Here is a 16490-nt window from a genome sequence, read left to right as displayed (position 1 = left end):
TCCTGGATTAAGAAGAATATTAATGGGGGAAATCCTAAATGGTTCTCGGTAGATGATCGGGGTGTTGTTTTCTTTGTGAATCATTTGGTGGTTCCCAAGAAACATAATCTGCAGCAGTTTATCCTTAAGGAGGCTCATGAATATCCTCTCACGATTCTTCCTGGTAGTACCAAGATGTATTAAGACCTACACTAGAGGTTCTCGTGACCTAGGATGAAGAAAGAAATTGCTGAGTTCGTCGCAAACTGCAACGTTTGTCATCGAGTTAAAGCAGAACATCAAAGGCCTGCTAGCACCCTTCAACCTTTAGCTATTCCTGAGTGGAAATGGGATAAAGTCGGTATGGATTTCATCACCGGATTTCCCAGAATCAGGAAAGGGAATAATGCTATCTTTGTGTTCATTGACCGTCTTTCCAAAGTGGCTCATTTTCTTCGTGTTCGAGAGAGTATAACAGCTAAGCAACTAGCGGAGTTATATATTTCCCGAATAGTGTCTCTTCATCTTGTTCCTTTGGAGATTAACTCACACTGTGGAAGTATTTTTACTTCTCGTTTCTCGGATAGCTTCCAAAATGCCATGGGGACTCTTCTTTCTTTTAGAACTTCTTTCCATCATCAATCAAGTGGTCAAATAGAACGAGTCAACCAAAGCTTGGAAGACATGCTTAGGGCTTGTGTTATATCTTTCGGCATGAATTGCGAGAATTGCCTTCCGTTCGCCAAATTTGCCTATAAAAGTAGTTATCAATCAAGCTTGGGCAAAGCTCCTTTTGATGTTCTCTATGGACGATGGTGTCTAACACCTCTTAACTAGTCAGAAACCAGAGAGAGGCAACTCTTTGCTCCGGATATTATTCAGGAGATAGAAGAGCAAGTTTGCATTATTCATGAAAAGTTGAAAACAACCCAATCTCGTCAAAAGAGCCAATGTGATCGCCAACTTAAGGCCGTGACCTTTGAAGTTGACGAGAAGGCTTACCTTCGGGTTACACCTGTGAATGTTACCCATCGATTAGGTATCAAGGGCAAATTGACTCCTTGTTACATTGGTCCCTTTCGCATTCTTGCCAAACAAGGAGAGGTTGCCTACCAATTGGAACTTCCTCCGCATCTGTCCAATGTCCAAGATATTTTCCATGTCTCGCAACTCACACGTTGCTTCTAGGATCCTATCCGTGAAGTGGACCATGAAACGCTTGATCTCTAGGATAACCTTTCGTATTGAGAATACCCTCTTCGTATTCTTGATCAAGCTGAGCATACCACTCGATGTCGAAACCTAAAGTTTCTCAAGGTCAAGTGGTCAAATATTTCTGAAAAAGAAGCAACCTCGAAAAGGGAGGACCATCTCTGATTAGAGTACCCCGCGCTCTTCCCAATGGCTCCTAAATCCCGGGACAAGATTGTTTTGAGTGGGGGTGAGTTGTCACATCCTTGGTTTTTCATTTTCTTTTTGCTAGCTAGAGTGTGCATCATGTTTAACTTTTTCTAAAGTGAGATGGGGAATAAGAAAACCCTAGCACCTCACCTAACTAACACAATTCAATATGGTGTTATTTTCAATGAACCCAAAATGACCTTCAAAAATTTTCACCATGTCTTATAAATGTTGGCAACAACATATCAGGGGTACACTATATTTTTAAGGTAATTTGGACATTTTAAATAATTCACACAAGCCACTGAAATTGTCAGAATAAATAGTTATAAATATATAGATATCTCAAAAATGCTGAAATATTCTGTGGAGTTTGGAAATAATCCAAATGTACCCCATAATTAATTTCATGGATTTTGGTTTAAGTTTTGTGACCAAACAAACTTAGAAGCACTGTCAGAATTGTAAAACCGAAACAAAATAGAAAAGAAGAGGGAGAAGAAACTTACTTGGCGCTCTGGCCCAGCTCACCTGGTCCTCACCCGTCATCTTCCTCCTGCCGACTGGCAGGGGAGGAGCTGGACGCCGCTAGTCGTGGCTTTGGCAGCAAGTTGCGTGCCTCCCTGTCCTCCCTGTCGTGCTGGCGTGGTGGATAGACACCACAAGATCCATGTTCATCACCGTTCGCCCCTCTCTGCTTCTCCTCCCCTCTCTCCTCCGCCATGGCCATAGCTCGCCGCAGGTTGTCGCAGTAGCTACAGCCACTCCCGAGCCCTCCTATCTTGCCAGAAGCTCCGCCGTGTCCTCTTGCTGCTTCTCGCCGAGCCACGCGACGGGATACGTCCATTTTGCATCATGATTTTATGTCAATATTTATTGCATTATCGGCTGTTAATACACATTATGGTACAATACTTATGCCTTTTCTCTCTTCTTTTACTAGATTTACATTAAGCGGGAGAATGCCGGCAGTTCGAATTCTGGACTTGAAAAAGAGCAAATCTGAGAGACCTATTCTGCACAGCTCCAAAATTCCTAAAAATTTACGGAGAATTGTTTGGAATATATAAAAAATAATGGGCGACAAAAATACTGGAGGGGACCCACCAGGAGGTCACAAGCCAGGGGGAGCGGCCTACCCCCCCTGGCCGCATCCTGCATGCTTGTGGGCCCCCCTGTGCCCATCTTCTGCTATATGAAGGGTTTTTACTTGGAAAAATCATATTAGAGCTTTTAGGACACTACGCCGACGTCTCGAGGCGGAACTTTGACAGAACCAATCTAGAGTTCTGGCGGAGCTATTTCGTCGGGGAAACTTCCCTCCTAGAGGAATTTGAAGCCATCGTCATCAAGAACAATCCTCTCATCGAGAGGGGTTCAATCTGCATCAACATCTTCATCAACACCAGCTCCTCTCCAAACCCTAGTTCATCTCTTCTATCCGATCTTTGTCTCAAAACCTCAGATTGGTACGTGTGGGTTGCTAGTAGTGCTGATTACTCCTTGTTGTTGATGTTAGTTTGTTTATTTGGTAGAAGATCGTATGTTCACAACTTTAATGATTATTAATACTCCTCTGATTATGAACATGAATAGGATTTGTGAGTAGTTATGTTTGTTCCTAAGGACATGAGATAAGTCTTGTTATAAGTAATCATGTGAATTTGGTATTCGTTCGATATTTTGATAAGATAAATGTTATCTCTCCTCTAGTTGTGTCATGTGAACGTCAACTACATGACACTTCACCCTTATTTGGGTCAAGAGGAAAGCATTGGGAAGTAATAAGTAGATGATGGGTTGCTAGAGTGACAGAATCTTAAACCCTAGTTTATGCGTTGCTTTGTAAGGGGCTGATTTGGATCCATAGGTTTAATGCTATGGTTAAATTTACCTTAGTTCTTCTTTCGTAGTTGCGGATGCTTGCGAGAGAGGTTAATCATAACTGGGAGGTTTGTCCAAGTAAGGGCAGCACCCAAGCACTGGTCCACACACATATCAAATTATCAAAGAAACAAACGCGAATCATATGATCATGATGAAAACTAGCTTGACATAAATTCCCATGTGTCCTCGGGAGCGCTTTTATTTGTATAAGAATTTGTCCAGGCTTGTGCTTTTCTACAAAAAGGATTGGTCCACCTTGCTGCACCATATTTACAATTGTTACTTGTTACCCGTTAAAAAATACCTTATCACAAAACTATCTATCACCGATAATTTCAGTGCTTGGAGAGAATACCTTACTGAAACCGCTGGTCATTTCCTTCTGGTCCTCGTTGGGTTTGACACTCTTACTTATCGAAAGGACTATGATAAATACCCTACACTTGTGTGTCATCAAGACTCTTTTCTGGCGCCGTTGCCGGGGAGTGAAGCACCTTTGGTAAGTGGAACTTGTTAAGGAAAAAATTATATATTGTGCTAAAATTTACTGTCACTTGTCACTATGGAAAATAATCCTTTGAGGAGCTTGTTCGGGGTATCTTCACCCAGACCGGAAGCACAAAGAGATGCTCCTCAACCTTCTTCACCTACTAAAAATATTTATTATGAAATTCCTTCGGGTATGATAGAAAAACCGCTAGATAATCCTTATGTAGGAGATGAAACACTACATCGTGATTTGCACCTAATCTATGTCGATGAAGATTGTGGATTATTTAAGCTTGCTGGTCTGCCCGAGGACCATGTCAAGAATAAGTTCTTTCCTTTATCTTTGAAGGAAAATACGTTGACATGGTATAGGCTATGTGATGATATTAGATCATGGAACTACAACCGATTGAAATTGGTATTTCATCACAAGTTTTATCTTATCCATCTGGTTCATCGTGATCGGAATTATATTTATAATTTTTGGTCTCGCGAAGGAGAAATAATTTCTCAAGATTGGGGGAGGCTTAAGTCAATGTTATATTCATGCCCCAATCGTGATCTCCCGAGAGAAATTATTATTCAGATATTTTATGCTCGGCTCTCTTGTAATGATCAATCCATGCTTGACACTTCTTGTGTTGGTTCCTTTCTGAAGAAACATATTGAATTCAAATGGGACTTATTGGAAAGAATTAAACACAACTCTAAAAATTGGAAACTCGATGAAGGTAATGATTCAGGTATAAGCCTTAAGTTTGATTGTGTTAAATCCTTTATAGACACCGATGCTTTTAATGATTTTCGCACTTGTAAGTGCATCTAATGCCCCTTAGTGATTTTGGTGGTTTCAAGACTTATAGGTTAAGTATCTAATGTGTTCATGAGTGTACACAAGATCTATAAGTCGCTGAGGAGCTTGAAATATACGATGAATATCGACCCCTAAAAATGTATATCTTCGGCTGAAGAAATTGGTCTTCTGCTAAAGACTTTGATCACGAAGAAACTACAGAGAAATTGATATTCCTCATGAAGATATTGAAGATGAGGAATTTGGTGTGTCCTAAAGAAAAACGATCCGAAGGCTTTGAAGCATGAAGATTTATTCTTTTTGTTTCATTTTCTTCACTCTTGAGTCATAGGAACACCGTACTGTTAAAGGGGGTCGAGGTAACACTACAGAATGAATTTCCTCATGATGCTCAACCCAAGCCTAAACCTACCAAAAGCCTCAAGTGAGGAATAAGAGAGACATGAGGACTCTCGCAGTTGAGGGTCCCAACCGTTGCCGCAATTCATGCCACATCACCGATCTTATCCACACCAATAGTCATATTATTTAAGGGCATTAATGTCAAATCATGTCGGGATGCTCCCAGGCTATAAATAGCCGCCCCACAACCATTAGCTGGTTGGCTGCTCCGTGAGAAACTGACACTTGTCATTTAGAGCAATCCAAATTCCTTAGAATCTTCGAGAGTAAATCATCAGTGAGGAAATACCCCAAACACCAAACCACAAACCAAAAACCAAGTGATTGATCATCACTGAGAATTTGTTCGTGTGTGGAACTGAAGCCTTTTACCTTTGAGGACTATGCATCCTCGAGACGGTTAGGTGTCATGGTCTAGAGCAATCCAGTAGTTAATTGTGGATCGCCGGGTGACCAAGTTTGTGAGGGTTTGGAAGTCTGCCCTGAAGACTTAGGACGAGTGTTGGGCGAGGACCGTGTGTCCTTAGCTCAAGGATAATATGGTAGGGACTGTGTGTCTTTTGGTTTCAATACCAAGCCGCTCCAAACCAGACGTACAACTGTCACAGCAGTTGGAACTGCGTCATCAACCACTGTCTTCACTGTGATACGAGTTCTATTTCTTCAACTCTTTCAATTCCTCAATATTGTATGTTGAAGATTTTCATTGTCATTGTTTGAAGAATTTGCTGAAGACTTTCTTTGAATTTCCTCCACCACAAATTCTTCACGCGAGTTATTCCTCACCTGTTTTCTTTATGCCTGCGTACTGTGCAAACTGTTTTTCATATTCCTCATCTTGAAAACTGTTGTAATGATATTTGCACACCTGATCCTTTCTTGTATCCGCTGCAAGTTATTCATCAGTGAGGAATTTGCTCAAAAGGAATTTCCTGAGTGATGAAATTCTAAAAATCTCCTATTTAGCCCCCCTCTAATTGATATAACGCACTTTCAGCACTAAATATGGACTTAACTCTGAGGTAGTAGTTTCATTTTGTGAATCTTTTGCTACTCATGTTGATCTCCCCAATGAGAAGTCGTTTAAATATAATCCTCCCATTGAAGTTAAAGTAGTAGAACCTGTTAAAGTTGAAGAAGAAACTACTATTGATAATGCTGATCCTGTTATTCCTACTGCTTATATTGAGAAACCACCCTTTACTGTTAGGATAAAGGTACATGCTAAAGCTTCAACTATGGTTCGTATGAATTGTGCTATAACACCTATACCTCCTGAAAAAATTAAAGTTGAACCTAATATTGCTATGGTTAAAGATCTCTTGGTTATTAATATTGATGGGCATGTCATTCATTTCTGTGATGAAGCCACTAGAATTGCTAGACCTGATACTAAGGGTAAACATAGACCTATTGTTGGTGTGCCTGTTGTTTCTGTTAAAATAGGAGATCATTGTTATCATGGCTTATGTGGTGTGGGTGCTAGTGTGAGTGCAATTCCATTTACCTTATACCAAGAAATTATGAATGATATTGCACCAGCCGAATTAGAGGAAATTGATATTACTATCAAGCTTGCTAATAGATATACTATTTCACCAATTGGGATTGTTAGAGATGTTGAAGTCTTGTGTGGGAAAATAAAGTATGCTACTGATTTTCTTGTTCTTGGATCCTGACGAGATGAGTTTTGTCCCATTATATTCGGTAGACCCTTCTTGAATACTGTTAATGCTAAGATCAATTGTGAAAAAGAAATGGTCACTGTAAGTTTTGGGGATGCATCTCATGAGTTCAATTTCTCCAAATTTCGTAGACAACCCCATGACAAAGAATTACCTAGTAAAGATGAAATTATTGGTCTCGCTTCCATCCCTGTGCCTCCTACCGATCCCTTAGAACAATATTTGCTAGACCATGAAAATGATATGCATATGAATGAAAGGAATGAAATAGATAAGATTTTCTTTGATCAGCAACCTAGTGTGAAACACAACCTGCCTGTTGAAATACTCGGGGATCCTCCTCCACCTAAGGGTAATCCCGTGGTTGAGGTTATACAATTACCTGATACTCTGAAATATGCTTATCTTGATGAGAAAGAGATATATCCTGGTATTATTAGTCCTAACCTTTCATAGCATGAAGAAAAGAGATTATTGAAAACTCCGAGGAAGCATCGTGCCGCTATGGGATATGTTCTTGATGATCTTAAGGGCATTAGTCCCACTCTATGTCATCACAAAATCAATATGGAGCCTGATGCTAAACCAGTCGTTGATCACCAACGACGATTAAATCCTAAAATGAAGGAACTGGTAAGAAATGAAATACTAAAACTTCTGGGGGCAGGTATAATTTGTCCTATTGCTGACAGTAGATGGGTTAGTCCCGTTCATTGTGTCATTCAAAAGGGAGGTATTACCATTGTTCCTAATGATAAAGATGAATTGATCCACCAAAGAATTGTTACAGGATATAGAATGCTAATTGATTTTACGAAATTAATAAGGCTACTAGGAAAGATCATTTTCCGCTGCCTTTTATTGATCAAATGCTAGAAAGACTATCCAAACATACACATTTTTGCTTTCTAGATAGTTACTCTGGCTTCTCTCAAATAACTGTATGAAAAGAGGATCAAGAGAAGACCACTTTAATTTGACATTTCCGTTCCTTTGCTGGCCTAGCCTCGACCGACGAGGTCGGTTCCTCCACAAGGGAGAGGCGCAGCGGAACCAGCGGGTCGGCGCGTGGAGGAAAAATCGCCCGGAGTAGCGTCGCTTGCAGCCTGCTCGAGGCGAAACCGCGGCGGCAGCTGGCCAGGAGTACTACAACTGCAACAGAAGCGAGGCTGCGGTGACTAGTAGCCATGGTGTGGAGGCAAGGTTGTCCCAAACCGGGGCCAGCTCGAGGCGGGCGGAGTCGGCTACAATGCATCAGGCGTGGCGACAGCGAAGCCAGCCACGATGAACTGGGCGAGAGGTCGCAGCCGAGGGCCGGCTTAGGGCAAGGCGAATCATGGCGGAGCTGTGGCGCGCTAACGAGCGAGGAAGCACATAGTGTGGCTAGTGGAGTGACGTCATAGGTTAAGGCGAAGTGACGCGCGGCAGTGGCGAGCCAGCGGAGGGGCGCGGTAGCGGCCAACCGGCGTGTTAAGCCAGCGGGAGCGAGGTCAGGCGGCCATGGCGAGGCGGCTGCAAAGGCCTGATCGAGGCGGGGTGAGGCCGTGGCCGATGATGCCGCGGCGGAGGCAAGGTGACCCGGCTCGGGCACTTCGATCGTGGAGTGCACTAGTGGAAAAATGGGCTTTCGTCCCAGCTCAATTTACACATTGGTCCCGGTCCCATTACGAACCGGGACTAATGTTAGCATTAGTCCCGGTTCGAGTAGCAACGACGTCGGTCAGGCATTAGTCCCGGTTCAAATGGGACCTTTATTCCCGGTTCGTGTCTCGAACCGGGACTAAAGGGTTTGGAGGCTTTAGTCCCGGTTCGTGTCTTGAACCGGGACTAAAGGGTAGACCTTTAGTCCCGGTTCAAGACACGAACTGGGACTAAAGGGGTTTTGATTTTTTTTAAATTTGTTTTCTGTTTGTAGTTTCTATTTTAAATTGCTTACATCTTTTAGGATATTTGATGTTTTTTAGTGATTCTTTTTGCATTAGATTCAAAATTTTGTCTAGTTTCTGTTTATGCCATTAGTTTTCAAATTTGAATGGCTTAAATTTGAATTTTTTCAAATTTGCTTCAAACCCAAATTGTGAATAACTTGAGTTTACAAATAGTTTTTAACTTAATACTTTTTGCTCCTAGTCATCTCTTAGATTGTTGTCACAGTAATATTTATTTGGTTATTTTTATAATAATTTAAATTAGGATTTTAATTAAAACAATATTGTTTTTCTTATATAGTTGTTTTAGTCATTTAATTGTTGTTTTTTATTATTTTTAGTTAGTTCTTTCTTTAGATTTTAACATGTTGTAGTATGGTGCATATTAAATGCATAAAAAGTATGGAGTTAAAATAATTTTAATAAAATGCCTTTGTAGCAGATGGGTTTTCGTTTGAAACCTTGATACTTCGAAAGAGATTGTCAATTTTGTACACGAAGTTCGTCCAGTTTTTGTCGTAACCCTCTCAACTGTTTAGCACTTGCTATGTCGGTGAAATGATGATACCATGCCAAGTTTCAACATTTTCAGAGTTCATTTGTCGGGCTTTACAATTTCAGGGTCATTTAGGTCAAAAAATCATTAAATGCATGAAAAATAGAAAATGAAGTTATAAAGGGTTTAAATTTTAGGATGTGGTTTTGAATGGTGCATATTTAATGCACAAGATGCACACAAAGTATGGAGTTGAAATAAGTAAAAAAATAAAATGCCTTTGTAGCAGATGGGTTTTCGTGTGAAACCTTGATACTTTGAAGGAGATGGTCGACTTTGTACATGAAGTGCATCCAGTTTTTGCCGTAACCCTCTCAACTTTTTAGCAAAAGCTATGTGGATGAAATGATGATACCATGCCAAGTTTCAACATTTTCAGAGTTCCTTATAGTGGTTTTCAATTTCAGGTTCATTTAGCTCAACATAGCAAATAAAGTTAGAAAGGGTTAACTCTGGCTTGGTTAACCTTAGTTGTGACTCTTGGCTAAGGGGGATTCTGAAATTTTCAAACTCTACCCCCCCCCCCTGGACCGTCTTTTTTAGTTTTGTATAAAATAAACAAAAATGATAAAATCTTCAAAAAATAAATTCCTTTGAGATGTAGTTAGGTTTTAGTGTCTAGTTGGTATAGAAATTTTTAGATATGATTTTGACTGATTTTGAAAAAAAAGAAAAAAAATGTAAAACGGCCATAACTTTTGCATACGACGTCCAAAAAAACTTTAATATATCAAAAAAACTAGATGGCAGGAAGTTAAAAAACCCTTTTCTTATTTTTGGTTAATTCAAAACCCCTTTGGTTAATTCAAAAAATGATAGCTTCTACCCACTTAGTGACATAATCAACATCAACCAATATGTGAGTATACCCATTGCATTTTGGAAAAGGTCCCATATAATCAAAGCCCCAAACATCAAATGGTTGAATGACAAGTGAATAGTTCATAGGCATTTCCTGACGTTTGCTAATATTACCTATTCTTTGACATTCGTCACAAGACAAGACAAACTTACGGGCATCCTTGAGGAGAGTGGGCCAATAGAAACCTGATTGCAATACCTTGTGTGCAGTTATGTCTCCTGCATGGTGTCCTCCGTAGGCCTCGGAGTGATACTTTTGTAGGATCTGTCCCTGTTCATGTTCAGGTACACAATGTCTGATAACACCATCTACTCCTTCCTTACAAAGGTCAGGATCATCCCAAAAGTAGTGTCTCAAGTCAAAGAAGAATTTCTTCTTTTGCTGGTACGTGAAACTAGGTGGTATGTATGTGGCAACGATATAGTTTGCATAATCAGTATACCACGGTGCACTACGTGAAGCATTGATAACATTCAATTTCTCATTAGGAAAGCTATCATCAATAGGTTGTGGGTCATCAAGAACTTTCTCCAACCTAGATAAGTTATCTTCTACTGGGTTGTCAGCACCCTTTTTGTCAACAACGTGCAGATCAAATTCTTGTAGCAAGAGAACCCATCTAATAAGTCTAGGTTTAGCGTCCTTCTTCTCCATGAGGTACTTAATAGTAGCGTGATCAATGTGAATAATGACTCTGGAATCAACAATGTAAGACCTCAACTTTTCACACGCAAACACGACTGCTAAAAATTCCTTCTCCGTAGTAGCATAGTTTCTTTGGGCAATGTCTAGAGTTTTACTAGCGTAGTGAATAACATTCATCTTCTTATCAACTCTTTGCCCAAGAACAGCACCAACAGCATAGTCACTAGCGTCGCACATGATCTCAAAGGGTAGGTTCCAATCAGGTGGTTGAACAATAGGTGCAGTTATCAAAGCCCTCTTAAATATTTCAAAGGCTTCCTCACAATCATCGTCAAAAACAAAAGGAATATCCTTTTGCAAGAGATTGGTAAGAGGCCTAGAAATCTTAGATATGTCTTTAATGAAACTTTTATAGAAACCAGCATGACCAAGGAAACTTCTTATCCCTCTGATATCTGTGGGGTATGGTATTTTCTCGATTGCATCAACCTTAGCCTTATCGCCTTCAATACCTCTTTCAGAAATTTTATGTCTTAAGACGATGCCTTCATTAAGCATAAAGTGGCACTTCTCCCAATTCAAGATAAGATTGGTGTCTTTACATCTCTGTAAGACTCGATCAAGGTTGCTGAGGCAATCATCAAAGGAAGACCCATAAACGGAGAAGTCATCCATGAAAAACTCAACAATATTTTCACAAAAGTCAGAGAATATAGCCATCATACATCTTTCAAAGGTGGCAGGTGCATTACACAAGACAAAAGGCATACGTCTATAGGCAAAGGTACCGAAAGGGCAGGTGAAAATGGTTTTCTCCTGATTAGATTGTGCAACTGGTATTTGGGAGAAACCAGAATAACCGTCTAGAAAGCAGAAGTGTGTGTGTTTCGATAGTCTTTCTAGCATTTGGTAGATACAAGGCAGAGGGTAATGATCTTTCCTAGTGGCCTTATTCAACTTCCTAAAGCAATCACCATCCTATAGCCAGTAATAATCCTCTGTGGGATCAACTCATCCTTATCATTAGGGACAACGGTGATGGCTCCCTTCTTAGGAACGCACTGCACCAGACTCACCCAATCGCTATGAGCAACAGGATAGATAATATCCGCTTCCAGGAGCTTTAGTATTTCATTTCTCACTACTTATTTCATCTTAGGATTCAATGTCCCTTGATGATCAGCAACTGGTTTGAATTCAGGATCAGTTTTGATGTTGTGCTGGCATAGAGTGGGACTAATGCCCTTAAGATCATTAAGAGTATATCCAATAGCAGCACGGTGCTTCCTCAGAGTTTTTAGTAACTTCTTCTCTTCATGCTCTGAGAGGCTAGCACTAATAATAACAGGATATATCTCCTTTTCGTCAAGGTAGGCATACTTAAGAGTATCAGGATCACCCTTTGGTGGAGGTGGATCCCCAAGCAGTTCAATAGGCAGATTATTCTTAAGGATAGGATATTCTTCTAAGACAACTCTATCTATTTCATCCCTTTCATCCATATGCATATCATTTTCATGCTCAAGCAAGTATTGCTCTAAGGGATTAGTAGGAGGCACGGCAATAGAAGCTAAGGTAACAGTTTCATCCCTACTAGGCAACTCCTTTTCATGAGGTTGTCCAGGAGCTTAGAGAAATTGAACTCATGTGACACTCCTTGAAAGCCAACAGTGATTGTTTGCTTCTCACAATCAATATGAGCATTGATAGTGTTGAGAAAAGGTCAACCAAATATGATGGGACAAAAGCTATCTTGAGCAGTAGCAAGAACAAGGAAATCAGTAGGATACTTCGTTTTACCACACAAGACTTCAAAATCCCTAACAATTCCCATAGGGAAGATAGTATCTCTATTGGCAAGCTGGATAGTGAAATCTATAGGTTCTATCTCAACACGTGCAATCTCATCTTTGACTTCATCGTATAAGGATTGAGGTATTGCACTAACACTAGCACCCAAGTCACATAAACCATGATAAAAATGATCTCCTATCTTAACAGAAACCACAGGCATGCCAACAACAGGCCTATGCTTGTCTCTAACGTGATGTTTAGCAATTCTAGCAGCATCTTCACAAAAGTGAATATTGTGTCCCTCAACTTCTTCAGACAGAAGATCTTTGATAATAGCAATGCTAGTTTCAACTCTAATTTGCTCAGGGGGTGTAGGTGTTCAAATATAGCCTCTACGTATCACAGTTGAAGCTTTGGAATGATCCTTTGTCCTAACAGGGAAAGGTGGTTTCTCAATGTAAGCACTGGGTACCACAGGATCATTATAGGCAATGACTCTCTCTTCAAGTGGAGTGTGTTTAACTACGTTGACTTATAAAGTAGGATGAAATTTAAATCACTTCTCTTTAGGGAGATCAATATGAGCAGCAAAAGATTCACACAATGAAGCTACTCTCTCAGAGTCAAGTCCATACTTAGCGCTAAAGTCACAAAAAATATTTCTCCCAACAAAGGATTTAACGCAATCAAAAGTGAAATTCATACCTGACTCCTTACCTTCTTCAAGCTCCCAATCTTCACAGTTGCATTTAATTCTCTCCAATAAATTCCACTTGAAGTCAATATCTCTCTTCATAAAAGAACCGGTACAAGAAGTGTCAAGCATGGTGCAATCATCATGAGAAAGCCGAGCATAGAAGTTCTGAATGATAATTTCTCTCGAGAGCTCATGATTGGGGCATGAATATAGCATTGATTTAATTCTCCCCCAAGCTAGTGCTTTCTCTGTCACGAGGCCAAAAATTATAAATATAATTCAGATGACGATGCACTAAATGCATAGGATAAAACTTTTGATGAAATTCCAATTTCAACCGATTGTAGTCCCATGATCGAGTATCATCACATAGCCTATACCATGTCAACGCCTTATCCTTCAAAGACTAAGAAAATACCTTCTTCTTGACCTCATCCTCGGGCACACGTGCAAGATTAAATAAACTACAAACTTCATCTATATAGATTAGATGCAAGTCTGGATGTGATGTTCCATCTCCTATAAAAAGATTAGCCAGCAGTTTCTCAAGCATACCCGAAGGAAATTCAAAGCAAATATTTTTAGTAGGTGCAGTAACTTGAGGAGCAACTCTCTGTGCTTCCGTTCGAGGTGAAGATACCCCGAACAAGCCCCTCAAAAGATTGGTATCCATAGTGACAAGTGACAAGAAATTTCAGCACACTATATGAATGTTTCCTTACCAAGTTCCACTTACCAAAGGCGCTTCACTCCCCGGCAATGGCGCCAGAAAAGAGTCTCAATGACCCACAAGTATAGGGGATCAATTGTAGTCGTTTCGATAAGTAAGAGTGTCGAACCCAACGAGGAGCAGAAGGATCTGACAAGTGGTTTTCAGCAAGGAAAAATCTGCAAGCACTGAAATTGTCGGTAACAAGTGATTGTGTGGTGAGATGATTCGTAGCAAGCAACAAGTAAAAAAAGTAGCAACGGTGCAGAAAAGTGGCCCAATCCCTTTTGTAGCAAGGGACAAGCCTGAACAAAGTCTTATAGGAGAAAAAACGCTCCCGAGGACACAAGGTAATTTCTGTCATGCTAGTTTCATCATGTTCATATGATTCGCGTTCGTTACTTTGATAGTTTGATATGTGGGTGGACCAGCGCTTGGGTACTTCCCTTACTTGGAAAAGAATCCCACATATGATTAACCCCTCGCGCAAGCATCCACAACTATGAAAGAAGAATTAAGACAAAGTCTAACCGTAGCATTAAACTAGTGGATCCAAATCAGCCCCTTACGAAGTAACGCATAAACTAGGGTTTAAGCTTCTGTCACTCTAGCAACCCATCATCTACTTACTACTTGCCAATGCCTTTCTCTAGGCCCAAATAATAGTGAAGTGTTATGTAGTCGATGTTCACATAACACCACTAGAGGAAAAACAACATACAACATATCAAAATACCGAACGAATACCAAATTCACATGACTATTATTAGCATGACTTATCCCATGTCCTTAGGAACAAAAGTAATTACTCACAAAGCATAATCATAATCATGATCAGAGGTGTAATGAGTAGCATCAAGGATCTGAACATAAACTCTTCCACCACGTAATCCAACTAGCATCAACTACAAAGGGTAATCAACACTACTAGCAACCTTACAAGTACCAATCGGAGTCACGAGATGGAGATTGGTTACAAGAGATGAACTAGGGTTTGGAGATGATATGGTGTTGATGAATATGTTGATGCAGATGAGTCCCCTCCAATGAGAGGAGTGTTGGTGATGACGATGGCGACGATTTCCCCCTCCGGGAGGGAAGTTTCCCTGGCAAGATCGTCCTGCCGGAGCTCTAGATTGGTTTTCCTCAAGTTCCGCCTCGTGGCTGCGGGGAAACCACGAAAAAGCTCCCTTCTGGTTTTTTCCTAGATGAAACCCTCCATATAGCAAAAGAGGGGGCAAGTGGGCTAGCAGGGTGCCCACAAGCCCCCATGGCGCGACCTCGGGGTGCCCGCGCCGTGCAGGCTTGTGGCCACCCCGTGGCGCTCCTCTGGCACTTCTTCGGCCCTGTTTTTTTTATATATTAGGAAAAAAAATCTCCGTTGATTTTCACGACGTTTGGAGTTGCGTAGAATAGGTATCTCAACTTTGCTCCACTTTCAGGCCAGAATTCCAGTTGCTGATATTCTCCCTCTTCAGGTAAACCTTGCAAAATAAGAGAGAAAATGCATAAGAATAGTACCGTGAAGTGAAATAACAGCCAAAGAAGCGATAAATATCAACATGAAAGCATGATGCAAAATGGACGTATCAAGGACCGCCTCAGGCGGAAGCCACAGGGAAGGCGGAGGCGTTGGAGTAGCGCTCCGCCTCCCCCGGCCTCGGCCTCCACGACGGCCGCGGCCCCTCATCCTTCCTCCGCCGCGGGTGCTCGGGCCGTCTTCCGCCGCGGCGCCCCCAGAAGCTGTGGCATGATCCGAACGGGATCCCCTTGCCGCCCTGGCAGCCGACGGTGGCCGATCCCATCCCCTAACCATGATTAGGGGCGAGTGCCACCTGCAGACAGAAGAAGATTTTGAAGACCAAGGCTGAGGAGTTGGTGGATTGAGGAGGAGTTGGGTGAGCAAAACCCCTCGCAACCCTCCCAATTTATAGGACGGGGCACAAGGGCTAGCCTCCCTTACTCCATAAGCCACCACCCTTCTCGCGCAATCGCCCGAGCTCTCGGGCGAACAGAGAACCGCCCTGCTACACCAATGCATGCACGGGCGGGCCCAGCCACCACTATGCCTTTCAAGGCCACGTCTGCCAGCTGTTCGTTCATAACTGCATGTGGCAGAGGTGTTTCAGGAGGCAGAGAGGCCTCTCCGGGCACGACCTCCCACTTCGCACATCCGATCCACGACGTGGGGAAAAGCAACCGCCAGCAGATCCAGCCACGAAGGCTCGTGCACCTCTTTGGGCCTAGCCCAAAAATGCTCCGCACGCGTGTGTGGCCCAGGCCCGGGGGCTCCTGTCGGTGCACTAAAGACTAGGGTCCCTAGTTCCCCAGACTTGTGCACGGGCGCAAAGATCTCCTGAAGGCAGGGCATGGCAGGATCCAAACAAGATGGACCCCCAAGATTACCAAGGCCCCAACAAGCCCGCCTTGCCGGGAAGATAACCAAGGCCACGCCCGTTCAGTGGGTGTGATGAACTCACCAAGCACAAGACCTCGGAACCAAGGCCCCGGCAAGCTCCCTTTCCAGGATGACGGGCTAGACACTAGAGGGCAACCGCCCTTGTTACAGTGCCACCGCGCCCAAGTGCCAGCACATTCCGCATGCGCAAGCGTAGGGGTCGAGGTGTCGAAACGCCTGGACA

Source organism: Hordeum vulgare, chromosome 3H, assembly GCF_904849725.1.
Source record: "Hordeum vulgare subsp. vulgare chromosome 3H, MorexV3_pseudomolecules_assembly, whole genome shotgun sequence".
NCBI classification, from domain to species: Eukaryota; Viridiplantae; Streptophyta; class Magnoliopsida; order Poales; family Poaceae; genus Hordeum; species Hordeum vulgare.
The sequence above is the reverse complement of the archived record's forward strand: the minus strand, read 5'-3'. Positions refer to the sequence as shown.